The sequence below is a fragment of the Cetorhinus maximus genome, chromosome 24 (genome assembly GCF_964194155.1).
Source record: "Cetorhinus maximus chromosome 24, sCetMax3.hap1.1, whole genome shotgun sequence".
Lineage (NCBI taxonomy): Eukaryota > Metazoa > Chordata > Chondrichthyes > Lamniformes > Cetorhinidae > Cetorhinus > Cetorhinus maximus.
Genome location: NC_135902.1, coordinates 1,133,844 through 1,148,708, shown reverse-complemented (window position 1 = coordinate 1,148,708; position 14,865 = coordinate 1,133,844). Strand labels below are relative to the sequence as shown.

The 14,865-nt window shown below is 45.1% G+C and overlaps 1 protein-coding gene across 1 annotated transcript in view; it reads right to left on the bottom strand.

Annotated features, from left to right (window-relative positions):
* Positions 1 to 14,865, bottom strand: part of LOC144699596 (Na(+)/H(+) exchange regulatory cofactor NHE-RF1-like) — a 99,618-nt gene that overhangs the window by 67,054 nt on the left and 17,699 nt on the right. The window lies entirely within an intron of this gene.

Sequence of the window (14,865 nt, the reverse complement as noted above, 5' to 3'; positions counted from 1 at the left end):
ACAAAGCTGAGAAGCTCTCTCATAACCCCCACTCCACAGGAATGCTACCTTAGCACCAAACCAAACACAACTGTGCTCATTCTGCTGGTTATAATCTAAGGCAACAGGTACAACTACTTATCTTGTTCCTACTTCTCTTCCACTGTCAGGCTCATTTCTGCCTCTCAGTCTAATGGTCACAGGTTCAAATCCAACTCCAGAGACTGGAACCCATAAACCAGGCTGACAATCCAGTGCAGTACTGAGAGAGTGCTGCACTGTCGGAGCTGCTGTTTTTCAGATGAAATGTTAAACTGAGGTTCCGTTTGCCTTCTCTGGTGGATGTAGAAGATCCCAGGGCACTTCTGGAAGAGGAGGGTGGTTCTGCCTGGTGCCCTGGACATATTTACCCCTTAACTAAAATCAGTTAAGCAGGTTGTCTGGTCATGAGGACATTATTGTTTGTGGGAGATTGCTATGTGCAAATTGGCTGCCACATTTCTAACAATACAACAGTGACTACACTTCAAAAGTACTTGGTTGCCTGTAAAGTATTCTGTGATTCCCTGAGGTGGTGTGAGTCGAGATATATGATGTTATATGATATTTGATGTTCAATCTCCCTGCTTAGTCTGATGCCAACACTACGTTCCACAAGCACTGACCAGCAGCGTGCAAAGGAAATGGCCTCTATCATGGCCCTGGAAAGAGGAACACTGTTTAACCCTCCTCCAGTGCCCAGTGACAGAGCTGAAGACTAGCTGGACGGTGGAACTGGTGCATGATGTTTGAGACCATTAAAAGGCCCAGCTAATAAATGAAAGGGCATTATTCACAGCAGCCATTCCACAATCAAACCAGATCTCAGGATTAACCTTGCCTCTCAAAACAACACATTTTGACATTCAGCATTTCATAATTGAAGCCATTTGATAAGTTTTGATTTGATTAAACAGTTTATCAGGGTTTACGCTGCTATTGGAATTCTCAGTCCGGTTTTCCAAGAATAACACCAATAAAATATAAAAGAATTTCACACTTCAGCTATTATCATACTCTCAATCCGCTAGGTCAAAATTCCACCCAGCATGTACCCCAGTGTTATACAATGACAGACCTGTCCCCACCAGTACTGTACCCCAGTGTTATACAGTGGCAGACCTGTCCCCACCAGTACTGTACCCCAGTGTTATACAATGACAGACCTGTCCCCACCAGTACTGTACCCCAGTGTTATACAGTGGCAGACCTGTCTCCACCAGTACTGTACCCCAGTGTTATACAGTGGCAGACCTGTCCCCACCAGTACTGTACCCCAGTGTTATACAGTGACAGACCTGTCCCCACCAGTACTGTACCCCAGTGTTATACAGTGACAGACCTGTCCCCACCAGTACTATACCCCAGTGTTATACAGTGACAGACCTGTCCCCACCAGTACTGTACCCCAGTGTTATACAGTGACAGACCTGTCCCCACCAGTACTGTACCCCAGTGTTATACAGTGACAGACCTGTCCCCACCAGTACTATACCCCAGTGTTATACAGTGACAGACCTGTCCCCACCAGTACTGTACCCCAGTGTTATACAATGACAGACCTGTCCCCACCAGTAGTGTACCCCAGTGGTATAGTTAATAAAGGAACGAGTAACTAGTCAGCAGCAAATGTCACAAGCATATTCTCATATTAAGTTGTAAAGCACCCTCAGACATCTCAAGAGGTTCCGAAACTGACACCTCATTCTGTGCAACGTGAAGTATCGTTACACTGCATCCTATACTGCACTAGAACACAGCAGTGGGGAAAAGCGAATCCCAGGTTATGTCACAGCTTCCAGTTATTTATTTTCCTTGTTGCGTTCCAGTGTGTGCAGCCTTCATCCACTGGGCTATTGTTCTGTATTTAATTTTAAATCTCTGGCGTTTTGAAGGGGATATTTATTGTTAGAGATGAATGGAGTCCAGCAGCCACAGGAAGCTTCACACCCTGAGCATGGCTCCCCATGAGGGATCAGAGTGAGTTTAGTTTCCCCTGTACAATGGTTAATGACTGAGGGGCCATCAGCACAGCAAACAGTAAACCAGGATTCTGTGCCATGGGTCAGTGTGAGCTGCTCCCAAAAGCCTTTTCCTGTCTTTCCTGTATTTATACTGCATCAAAGAGCTTATTTTCCAAGAAATGGGAAAAGATTGGATTAACCCCAAATGCTGGAAAACAAGACTGAAGACATTCAACATGGCCAGGAGAAAGCTCCCCAAATGGACCCAGGAGCTCAGGTCCCCTTCTCCCCCACCCTGGATTTTAATTGCCCCATCACTGGTGGCCATGCCTTCAGTTCTCCAGATCCTAAGCTTCGGAATTTTCTTTCGAAACCTCTCCACCTTTCGAACTTTCTCACGTCAAACAGCACCTCTTAAGGTCTTATCTCTTTGACAAGGGTTTTAATCACTCATCCCAATATCTCCTCATATGACTCAGTGCCAAAGGTCTTGTTTTATATTTGCTCGTGACTCTCCACAGGATGTTTTATTAAGTTAAAGGCACTATCTAAATATAACTTGTTTAACCATCCCCCAACTGTGTGTAAATATTTAAGTGTCCATTCAGCAGCTTATCATCTCTCTCAAAGCACTTCTTGTACAATGAATTACTTTGAGTAACTGCTCTGTAGGCAAATGTGATCAAAGAATGTGAAACTTTAACTATTAGAGTGTCTTCCAACACTGAAGCATTCGCTCAGAGCTGCATGTGTCAGAATGGGGACCTCACCCACTATCTTCAGACTCAGAGACATGATGTACTTTTAAGCAAGCCAGGCTGCCCACCCTCGCTGATGTGTGGTTACTTTTCAGCTAATGTGACCAAGTCAATAGTGAGCAACACTGACCTTTCCCCAGCACAGAGCTTGTGTATCAACAGAAGAACAGATTGCTGCAATCTCAGGGCTTGTGAAAGAGAGAGAGAGAGAAGGGTCTGTGTGTGTTGTAAAGATTCTGCACCAGTGATCAGATTGTAAACCATTTCGGGTTTGTGTGTAAAATTGTTTTAAAGTGTGTAAGGAAAGGGGGCTGACAGCCCTAGAGTTCCTGCGCACACTTTTCCAGAAATCAATGCGGCAACTTAACAATAATGAAACTGAGACTTCCAAACACGGGGTGGAGTCTGTTTCTCTGTAGGCCCGGACTCACTGCAATCTCTGGCCCTAAAGCAGGCTGCAGCTTCTCAAACCCCTCCCTGCAATGATCTGTAATCCTGAGAGGTGCAACCTTTATAAAGGAGATGCCCAGGTGAACAATCCCTTGCATTCCCAAACTGGAAAAGTTTGGACCAGATCCCAGGGGATCTGGAAGCTGGGTCTCAGCCTTCCTTGCCCCATCCACACCAGAATAACAAAGGCCCAGGAGGATTGCATTCTCCAATTACACTCATATCTCATACCACACTGCAAGCTGGAGAGTCACTTCATTGGGAAACAGGCTCCACAACCAACAGTTAGGATCCGGTAAGGAACCAAACAGCTGGTTCTATCACAAAAACAGAAACAGAGATACCTGGAAAAACTCAGCAGGTCTGGCAGCATCGGCGGAGGAGAGCACAGTTGACGTTTCGAGTCCTCATGACCCTTCAACAGAACTAAGTAAAAATAGGAAAGGGGTGAAATATAAGCTGGTTTAAGGGGGGGTGCAAGTAGAGCTGGATAGAGGGCCAGTGATAGGTGGAAACAACCAAAAGCTGTCACAGACAAAAGGACAAAGAGGTGTTGAAGGTGGTGATATTATCTAAAGGAATGTGCTTTATATTATTATCTTTATCTTTATAATATTATCTAAAGGAAGAGTAGAGAGCAGGACAGACAAGGTCAACACCACCTTCAACACCTCTTTGTTCTTTTGTCTGTGACAGTTTTTGGTTATCTCCACCTATTACTGGCTGCTTGTCCCAACAACCAACCCCCCCTTAAACCAGCTTATATTTCACCCCTTTCCTATTTTTACTTAGTTCTGTTGAAGGGTCATGAGGACTCGAAACGTTAACTGTGCTCCTCTCCGCCGATGCTGCCAAACCTGCTGAGTTTTTCCAGGTATTTCCGTTTCTGTTCTTGTTTTGGATTTCCAGCATCCGCAGTTTTTTGCTTTTATCAGCTGGTTCTATCATATTGGTTGGAAATAAAGAGCCCGTATGGTACAGTGCCAGCAGCAGACTCTTATCCTATATCACACTCCAAACACATTCAGTGACAGATCTGTGCCCACCAGTACTATATCCCAGTGTTATACAGTGACAAACTTGTATCCACCAGTACGGTTTGGGGGGGGGGGTGGGGGGAGAGTGCAGGAGGAAGGAGGTAAACTGCCTCTGAGCCCCACTTTGGTATAAATTCCGCCAAGGCTAGCTCAGAGTGTGTGCCACCAGAAGTCGGTGTTAGTTAAACCCAACTCCTTAACTCAGCTCCGATCCCCTCCCCCTTTCCAAAGCGACCTCTTTACCTCTGCTTTTTAAGCGAAAAGGTTTTTATTAGTTAGCTCTGCCACTTGGCACTTTTTAATGATCAGCTTTAAAAATTATTTACTTATTGCTTTGACATTGATTTTTTTTGGCTCAGGAAGTTGTTTATGTTTTCTTCATACCTCAGCTTTTTTCGAAATTCATGTTTAACACTGTGCTAAACTTCATCTTGCTGAGTTTACTCATTGACCCCTCCACCGAGTGAGAAAAAATGTGGCTCCTCATGTGAAAAGGTTACACAGCCCTGGTTTACACAGCCCTGGTTTACACAGCCCTGGTTTACACAGCCCTGGTTTAGAAGGACGAGAGGCAATCTCATTGAAACATACAAAATTCTGAGAAAGCTTGACAAAGTAGATGCAGGATGTTCCCCCTGGCTGGGGGCGGGGGGTGGTGTCTAGGACCAGGGAACAGAGTCTTAGAACAAGAGGCAGGCCATTTAGGACTGAGATAAGGAGGAATTTCTTCACTTGGTGGGGGAAGGGGAGGGTGTGAATCTTTGGAATTCTATACCCCAGAGGGCTGTGTAAGCTCAGTCACTGAGTATATTAAAGTCTGAGATTGATAGATTTCTAGATATTAAAGGGGATAGTGTGGGAAAAGTGTTGAGGTAGATCAGACGTGTTCTCGTTGAATGGCGAGCAGGCTCGAGGGGCCGAATGGCCTACTCCTGCTCCTATTTCTTACATTCCTATGTAAGCTAGTGTTATACAGTGACAGACTTGTACCATGGAGCCACGGTATTTTATAGAAATAAATGTGCAAGAGTGGGTTATGGACCGAGTGTATTGTTCTGCACACTTTTGTCATTGCTCTCTTGTATGACACTGACATTAATCATTACAATGTAACTAGCAATTGCTTATTACATAAAAACACTCAATAATTTGAAAGTGACACTGGAACCAGAAACTGAGCAGTGGAACCTCCCAGATCTTCCCCACCCTCTTATGTCTCACTCCAAACACACAGAGTCTGTTATCTGAAGCATCGAAACCAAAGTTTAAACTGCTCAGACTCAAACAAGTTTAGAAAGTGTAGAAGATCTCAGGTAATTCAGGAATAAGAACAGAAAATGCTGGAAAAACTCAGCAGGTCTGGCAGCATCTGTGGAGAGAGAAACAGAGTTAACCTTTCGAGCTGGTATGAGTCTTCTTCAGAGCTAAAGAGAAGTAGAAATGCGATGGAATTTATCCGCAGTATTCTGCTTTTATATCAGGTAATTCAGGAAGTAGCTGGCAAGTAGTTAGGATTTCAAAAACCTGTCAATTGCATAAAAGGAAGCTTGAGGTTTCTGTTCTGGGAAGAATGAGTTTGAGGAGGGGATGGATAGGTCCCAGGAGAACAGTGCACAGGAGTGCTGTGCGTGGGAACGCGCTCCTGGGAGTTTGATGTTAAATCAGCTTTCTGTAGAGTGCCTTACAAAATCAGAACATATGAAGCTGCCGCAATAAATGAATATAAAGCAGTCCAGCTTCTGAAACTGGCCCTGCATCTGTACCACAGCTGGACAAACCCTTCATCTCAACCTTTAGTCTTGAGCACCAACTCATTCTGTCAGAAGCATGATGTCCTGTAGAAATATATCACCATTACAACACCAGCAGGCCATATGGCCCACCAGTTCATCACAATGTTTACCCACCAGGTCGGTAAATGCTCCAATCGCATTTACCCATCCTGTCTCCACGCTTCTTCAACACTTTTCCATCATCCACCTACCCAATCTATCCTTCAATGTTGTCTTAATTTATGCTTCAACACCTAACCCTAGTAATAAATTCACAATTCCATAGAAGATTCTCCTGTTCTCTTTTCAAAATCTCTGGCATTCCTCTGGCCCCTTATCTGAGACCCTCAGTAATTGTAAAAACTTTGCTTCTATGTCTCCTTCCCTAACCCTCCACCATCTGAAAAAAAAACTGTGATGTTCCAATGAAAACAGAGCCAGTTTTTCAGGTCTTCCTATTTTTTCTTCCTCATACCTCAAAGCAAACAAAACAAAATACTGTGGATGCTACAAATCCAAAATAAAAACAGAAACTAATGGAGATGCTCAGCAGGTCCGGCAGAGAGAGAGAGAGAAACAGAGGTAATATTTCATACCAAAAATAAAAATACCTGGAAAAACTCAGCAGGTCTGGCAGCATCTGCGGAGAGGAACTCAATTAACATTTCGAGTCCGAATAACACTTCAACAGAACTAAGTAAAACTGGAAAAGAGGTGAAATATAAGCTGGTTTAAGGGGGGGGTGGGGGTGGGACAGGTAGAGCTGGATAGAGGGCCAGTGATAGGTGGAGATTGCCAAAAGATGTCACAGACAAAAGGACAAAGAGGTGTTGAAGGTGGTGATATTATCTAAGGAATGTGCTAATTAAGGGTAGAAAGCAGGACAAGCAAGGTACAGATAGGCCTAGTGGGGGTGGGGTGAAGGAATCAAAATAGGCTAAAAGGTAAAGATAAAACAATGGATGGAAATACATTTAAAATTAATGGAAATAGGTGGGAAAAGAAAAATCTATATAAATTATTGGAGGGGGGTGCGGGGGGATCGGAAAGGGGGTGGGGATGGAGGAGAGAGTTCGTGATCTAAAATTGTTGAACTCAATATTCAGTCCGGAAGGCTGTAAAGTGCCTAGTCGGAAGATGAGGTGCTGTTCCTCCAGTTTGATTCTGAAGGATGCTCAAACCCAGAAAATGGTGTAAGTGCTGAGTGGGTCAGGCAGTATCTGTGGCGAGAAATCTTTCCAGTAATATTTCATGTTGCCTGACTGGAAAGATTTCTCGCCACAGATACTGCCTGACCCACTCAGCACTTACACCATTTTCTGGGTTTGAGCATCCTTTTGAATCATCTCCCCCCAATATTCATCTCTCATTTAACAGAAAAACAATTCATCTGGTCATTTACCACATTGATGTTTGTGGGATCTTGCTGTGTGAAAAATGGTTGCTGCGTCTCTGACATTGCAGCAATGATTTCCCTTCCAAAGTACTTCATTGGCTAGAAAGTTCTTTGGGAGATTCTAAGTTATAAAAGGTATTATATATATCCAAATTTCTCTTTCTTTCTCTCTCCAAAGCCACAGGACTCCTCAGCAATGAAATCCAGATCTCCTTAACACTAGGCAAATGAGACACAGGCAGAATAATTCCTACTCTGCTGGAAAGATGCCTATATATACAGGCTCCCTCCAGCATGCACAAAGTTACACCTTGCAATTTATTTCTTACATCTCTCCAAAGGCCCTCCTCCCCCAACAGACTTTTCACTGCGAACAGAGCAACATGCAGAATCCAAGGGGCCCACAGCCCCTGGCTCCCCAGCACCCCTGGCTCCCCAGCACCCCTGGCTCCCCAGCACCCCTGGCTCATGTGGCTCTATAGTGATCTGTAATCTAACTCAATCCTTGTGACAGGAAAGTAAGGAAAACAGGAACTAATTCAGATGCCATCTGTCCTGATGAGGCAGGGATATCGGAATCAGGTTCAGGCTGGTTTCCCCCCCCCCATTCATGCTAGCCCAACATTTATTGCCCATCCCTAATTGCCCTTAAGAAGGTGTTCTGTAGAAATATGTTGCCATTACAACACTAACTGGCCATTTGGTCAGTGCAATATATTTCCAAGCCAGGTTGGTGGGTGGCTTGGAGGGGAACTTGCAGGTGGTGGTGTTCCCATCTACCTGCTGCCCTTGTCCTTCTAGATGGTAGAGTTTACAGGTTTGGAAGGTGCTGTCAAAGGAGCCTTGGCTCCTTTGTATATCACTAATTCCTGCCAACGCAAGATGGCCGGTCTGCTCATGAGCACTGGCCTACGTGTGAGTGGAACACCAATGACATCATTCTGCTGTGCCCTGCCTGCCTGTACACCAATGGGCATGTGTGAATAGTTCTGAAGCTCCAGAGCTGTTTGTATGAGGTTGTTCATAAATAAGAGGGGAAATCTCAGAGGGCAATTCAACTCCCACATTGCTTTACAAAATCTACTCAAACATGTTGGCTTAGGAGGTCAGGAAGAGAAAACAGAAGTTTTATGGGCTACATTTTCTCTATCTATAAGCTGTTGCCACTTTGAGCTGGCTTTCTATATGCAGACATTATTGGGGCTCAGTGGCTGAACACAAACCAGCTTCCAGCCTCTCAAACATTAGTGAGAACGTGTCCATCAAAGCGAGTGTCTATACTCTATCAATACATTACTTAATACCTTCCTCACAACACAATGGATGCTAGAAACGCACACTGGTCAACCCAAGAGTTTAGAATACTCCTCAAAATACAATTCCTCAGTAAAAGCAAATTATTGCTCTTCTCCACCCACAGAAGGGGAACTTAATATCTAGATAAAGTACAGTGAAATCCGGTCAGACACAAAAGATTAGACAAAAGTTATTAAGAAACTGATTTCTCGATGACAGGACTGATATATCATCACTGATCTGTTAAGGAGATAAAATTGTTACTTGTATTAATGAACTGAGACAGTATCAGGAATGATTATTGTGGATTTGATTACTGTACTTATTGAACAGGTTTATTTCCATCCTCGCGACTTTCCCATAAAGTATTGAGGATTCGACAGCACATTTTATTCTCTTCATTTCCTCACTACACATTTTAAAGGTCTGCATGTAAATATATGTTTACAGCCTGAGGATCTATCGCCCTTTCTGTAACTAACGCAGGGTAAGCAGTTCAGCATCAACACGAAAAGCAAGTCGACATCACGTCTGCAGTCTTACAATAGCTTTGAAAGGGGCGTTTTAAAATTCATAGGATAGTTAGAAATATAAGAGAGCAGCAACGAGTGATTAACAGGAGAACCAAGCTCCATACTCCACTCGCACCTCGCAAACCATACACTGCACCTCCAACCTGAAGGCCAGTGCTCACTCCACAGGAGCTGGTGTACAGGTTTGTGAAATTCTCAAGATGACAATGTTAAAGAAATCCTGCTAATGGAAAGACTGATGGGCTGCAGTCTTATCCTTTACCGGTTATTGAGAAAACAACCAGCTATTCCACTTGTAAATATAACTATCGAAATGCAGACTGTTACAGTGGCTTTAGTGAAATCTTTGGAGATGGCATTTGGAGTTATTTTATTTTCCCATTCCAATTTCAATAAGCTGTAAAATCAGCAAATGTGACAAATCCAACTAATATTTCAAATCTAGATTGCAAAAACAATATTTGGCTGGAAGCTTTGAATGGAATCTTCAGAGAAACGCAAAACAGTTTTCCATAAATAACAAGTATTTTAACAAACAATAATATTTTAATATGCCAGAGGATGTAAGTTAATACAACAATGTGCGGTCTGTACCCTTTTTGTTCTGGTATTTTCTCTCACTATCTTTTAATTGATTACAAGAAAGTATCTGCTAATTCTACAAAGACTGACAGAAATGAGTCCCAAAGTATTAACAAACCTTAAAACTCATTTGCATTACATTTTCATTTTAAAAAAAATGTTGATCAGTAACATTTAATGCCTTGGGTCATTCCTATTTTGCAAAGTTTGCTGCCTGAGAAATGGAAAAAGGTGGACTTGGCTTAAATGTGCAAATTAAATGTAAAACTTGTTCAAGAGCAAATATGTTTGACTAATAGATGTTTATTATTAATTTGCAAATGCTAAAACCGACTCGTGTTGTTAAAATTTATGAATCGCTAAAGCACTACTGTTTACTTATGTGACTATAACAAATTAAATTGACATGGGCAAGAATGACGAATGGGAATGCTGTCTTTAAATACGAAGTGCAGATGAAGGAGTGTAAGTAACAGATGTGCCTGATAAATCAAAGCTACTGGATCACGGGGAGAAACACAGCTCTGATTGTTTGAGTGACACCATTTTTGATCCTGGCCGCTGCCGACTCCATCGTTCTTCTACAACGTAACAGAGCAGCAGAATCGACTGGGCGTGCTCAGCATTGGCAGCGAATGCAGTCTTTGTACATACTACACACTGCTGCCACTGTGCATCGGTGGTGGAGGGAGTGAATATTTAAGCTGGTGGATGGGTCTCTGCGATCGAATCAGCTGCCCAGAATCATCACCTCATCTCAGACATGAAGAACTGCTGCCCATGTAACCATGGCACAGAGTCAAGAGAATCAGAAAGGATGAATCGGCAACAAAGGGAGGATTCAATTAAAAACAAGAGAAGCAATAGATTCACTAACTGGCCCCATTGATTCAATTCAATTCAGCAGCTCTGCCAAGTTAGCCAGGCCCTTCCAGAGCACCAGTCACCCAACATTCATTTATCATTAAGTATCAGCTGTGGGAAGCACTCTCAACCAAATCAGACGGTCACAGGGTTCAGAGACTTCAGCACTATCTCAACTGACATTCCAGTCCAGTATTAACAGAGTGCTGCACTGTCAGAGATACCATCTTTCAGGTGAGATATCAAACCAAAGTCCTGCCTGCCACCTCAGGTGGGCATAAAAGATTCCCATGGCACGACTGAAGAAAAGCAGGGCAGTTCTCTCTTGTGCCCTGGGCAATACTTATCCCTTACCCAACGCCTAAAACAAATCATATCAATTGGTGTTTAATATATTATATATAGGAACTGGCTGAAAGAGGGGTTGTTGGCTGGAAGTGCATGATGTGTAATACATAGGTTAAAAGTTTTGAACCCTATAAAGGCTCAGTTTGAGTATTCGAACCTTCACAGCCTGGCTCTCTTGGGACTAACAATCCGGTAAAATGTATTTCATTGCTGTTGGTGGAACTTTGTTACTCACTAATTGTTGTGGGAAATATGCCAGCCAATGACTGCACATCAAATTAAAATACTACAAGAAGTCCTGACATTGTGAAAGATGCTTATAGAAATGAAAGTAATTTCTCTTTATTTTCTTTTGAACTTCAGTACTGAGCTAAGGATTAAAAAGCAGCCTCACGCAGAGTCCCAACTCTGACTGTACAACTATCAGGATCAGACTGAGTTACAATGATCCTGTAGACATAAAGCACAACAATAACTATCAGTCCAGAAAAACATGCAGAATCTGCTCTAACTGCAGTCGATGGGGGTCAATGTCAAGGAGGAACTCCAAGAGGTGAAGAGCCAGCAAGCCTCGCACTTTGCCTCGGAGGCCTCCAAGATCATCTTCCGTTCCAGAGTCTGCTCCGTGGAGCAGGATGAGACGTGCTCACGTTTCTTCTTCCAAAAGGTACACAGAGAGAGCTCTGTGATCAGCAGCCTGAAGGAAGAAGACGGCTCAGTAAAGTCATCGCAGTCCGACATTTTGAGGATCAGCAAATCCTTTTATGCCGGATTGTATGACATGAAGCCCACGGACAGCACGGCCTCCCAGTCCTTCCTGTCCTCTATCACGGAGAGGTCTTAGACGACAGTACACGGGAGAGCCTAGACAAACCGCTAACTCCTGACGAACTGACTAAGGCCCTCGAGTCCTTCGAGAAGAGTAAAACTCCCGGAAGCGACGGCTTGCCGGCGGAGTTGTATTCGGCTCTGTGGGACTTGATCGGCCCAGACCTGCTAGGAGTGTACGAGAGTATGCTCCTGGCCGGTAGTATGTCAGAATCCATGAGGAAAGGCATCATCACCCTCATCTACAAGCACAAGGGGGGAAGGGAGGAAATTAGAAACTGGCGACCCATTTCACTGTTGAATGTGGACTATAAGATTCTGTCCAAGGTCATCGCCAATCGGGTCAAATCCGTTCTGGAATTGGTGATTCACCCTGACCAGACCTGCACTGTGCCAGGCAGGAAGATCTCTGACAGCCTCGTGCTGCTCAGGGATACGAGTGCCTATGTACAGGACAGGGGTGTGGACACCTGCCTCATCAGCCTGGATCAGGAGAAGGCCTTTGACAGAATATCGCACACCTACATGGGGGGTGTGCTCTCCAAAATGGGGTTTGGGGAGGGAATTCGAAATTGGATCCAACTGCTCTACACTAACATCAGTAGCGCAGTCTCAATCAATGGGTGGGAAACAGATAGCTTTCCGATTAAATCTGGAGTCAGGCAGGGCTGTCCTCTCTCGCCTGTTCTTTTCGTGTGTTGCATAGAACCCTTTGCCGAGTCCATCAGGAAGGATCCGGGCATAAGAGGAGTGACGATCCCAGGCAGTGGAGGCACTCAGGTCAAAGCCTCCCTGTACATGGACGATGTCGCCGTCTTCTGCTCGGATCCGCTGTCGGTGCGCAGACTGATCCACATCTGCGACCAGTTCGAACTGGCCTCGGGAGCCAAGGTAAATCGTGGGAAGAGCGAGGGCATGTTCTTTTGGAACTGGTCTGACCGATCCTTTGTCCCCTTCACTGTCAGGGCTGACGGCCTGAAGGTGCTGGGGATATGGTACGGAGGGACCGGGGCATGCGTTAGAAACTGGAAGGAGCGAGTGTCTATGGTGAAAAGGAAACTGGGCATGTGGGAGCAACGCTCCCTCTCCATTGCGGGTAAGAACCTGGTCATCAGGTGTGAGGCACTCTCACTGTTGCTGTACGTGGCGCAGGTCTGGCCCATTCCACACTCCTGCGTGGTGGCGATCACTCGAGCCATCTTCCGCTTTATCTGGAGGTCAAAAATGGATCGGGTCCGCAGGGACACGATGTACAAGCCTCTAGATAAAGGGGGAAAAAACGTGCCCAACATCGCCCTCATACTGATGGCCACCTTTGTGTGCGGCTGCATCAAGCTGTGCGTAGACCCTCAGTACGCAAACACCAAGTGTCACTACGTGCTGAGGTTCTACCTGTCCCCGGTGTTGCGAAGGATGGGTCTGGCCACGCTGCCGCGGAACACTCCAAGTAGTTGGACCGTGCTGTACCACCTGTCCCTGGTGGAAAAATTTATGCAGAAAAACACCTTTGACACAAGTCCATCAGGCAGTGGTCAACACGTAACGTCTTAGAGGCCCTGAGGGAAAAGGAGAGGGTGGATCCTGTGGGATGGTTCCCCGAGCAGACTGTCAAAGTCATTTGGCAGAATGCCTCATCGCCAGAACTTTCCAACAAGCACCAAGACGTGGCTTGGCTGGTGGTGAGAAAGGCCCTCCCCGTCAGATCCTTCCTACACGCCAGGAGGCTCACCCCCTCTGCACGTTGCCCTCGAGGTGGCTGTGGTGTCAGCTGTGGCTCAGTTCATAGCACCCTCGCCTTTGAATCAGAGGGTTGTGGGTTCATGTCCCACTCCCGGAAAACAAGAACTGTGATTGTACTTGAAAGAGTTGCAATCTGTGACTGTTGATAACTGGAAAGAGTTTCAGCAGTTGTTCACCTCGAGGTGGCTGTGGTGGGGAAGAGACCGTTGTTCACCTCCTTGTGGATTGTGCCTTTGCAAAGAAGGTCTGGAGAGAGATGCAGTGGCTGCTGTCGAGGTTCATCCCGAGCAGTTCTGTGACACAGGACTCTGTGCTCTACGGGCTGTTCCCAGGGACACACACCGAGACAAACATCAACTGCAGCTGGAGGATCATCAACTCGGTGAAAGACGCGCTTTGGTCTGCCCGAAACTTGTTGGTCTTCCAGCACAAAGAGTTGTCCCCGACCGAGTGTTGCGGACTGGCACAATCCAAAGTCCAGGACTACGTGCTGAGGGACGCACTAAAGCTTGGGGCAGCTGCCGCAAAGGCGCAATGGGGAAGGGTCGCTGTCTAAGACCTTTCTGCCACAGCGCACCGAGGGGCTGGGAATTGTTTAAATCCCCTCGGGCTGGACAGCTCAAAATGAAAGGCTGTAAACGATTGTAATATTGTTTGTACTGATGCACCTGGTGATACATTTTGTAAAAGTTGAACCGGATTGTACCATTGTAATGGTGTTTTTGAAATGGTTTGGAATGTGGTTGAAGATATTTTATGAATAAAGTATATTTTTGCAAAAAAAAAAGTGAGCTGGCTGAGATACACCAGCAACTTGCATTTATATAGCATTTTTAATGTAGTAAAGTTTCCCAAAGTGTTTCACAGAAACATTCAGACAAAAATTTGACACTGAACCACACAAGGCCATTAGAACAGGTGACCAAAGCTTGGTCAAAGAGGTTGAGTTTAAGGAACATCTTAAAGGGGGAGCGAGAGAGACAGAGAGGCTTAGGGAAGGTGTTACAGAGCTTAGGGCCCAGGTAGCTGAAAGCACAGCCGCCAATGGAGGAGCGATTAAAATCAGGGATTCTCAAGAGGCCAGATCAGAGGAGTGCAGATATCTCAGAGGGCTGTTAGGAGGAGGTTACAGAGATAGAGAAGACACCAACAAGGGGTTATTAATAAGTCACTTCATCGCCCACACCCCCACACCGTCTTCCTAGATTGTCCGCCTCCGAACACAGGAACCATTGCGTCCTGTGATTTGAATGAAGTCTAAAATGCTTATCGCAAAAGG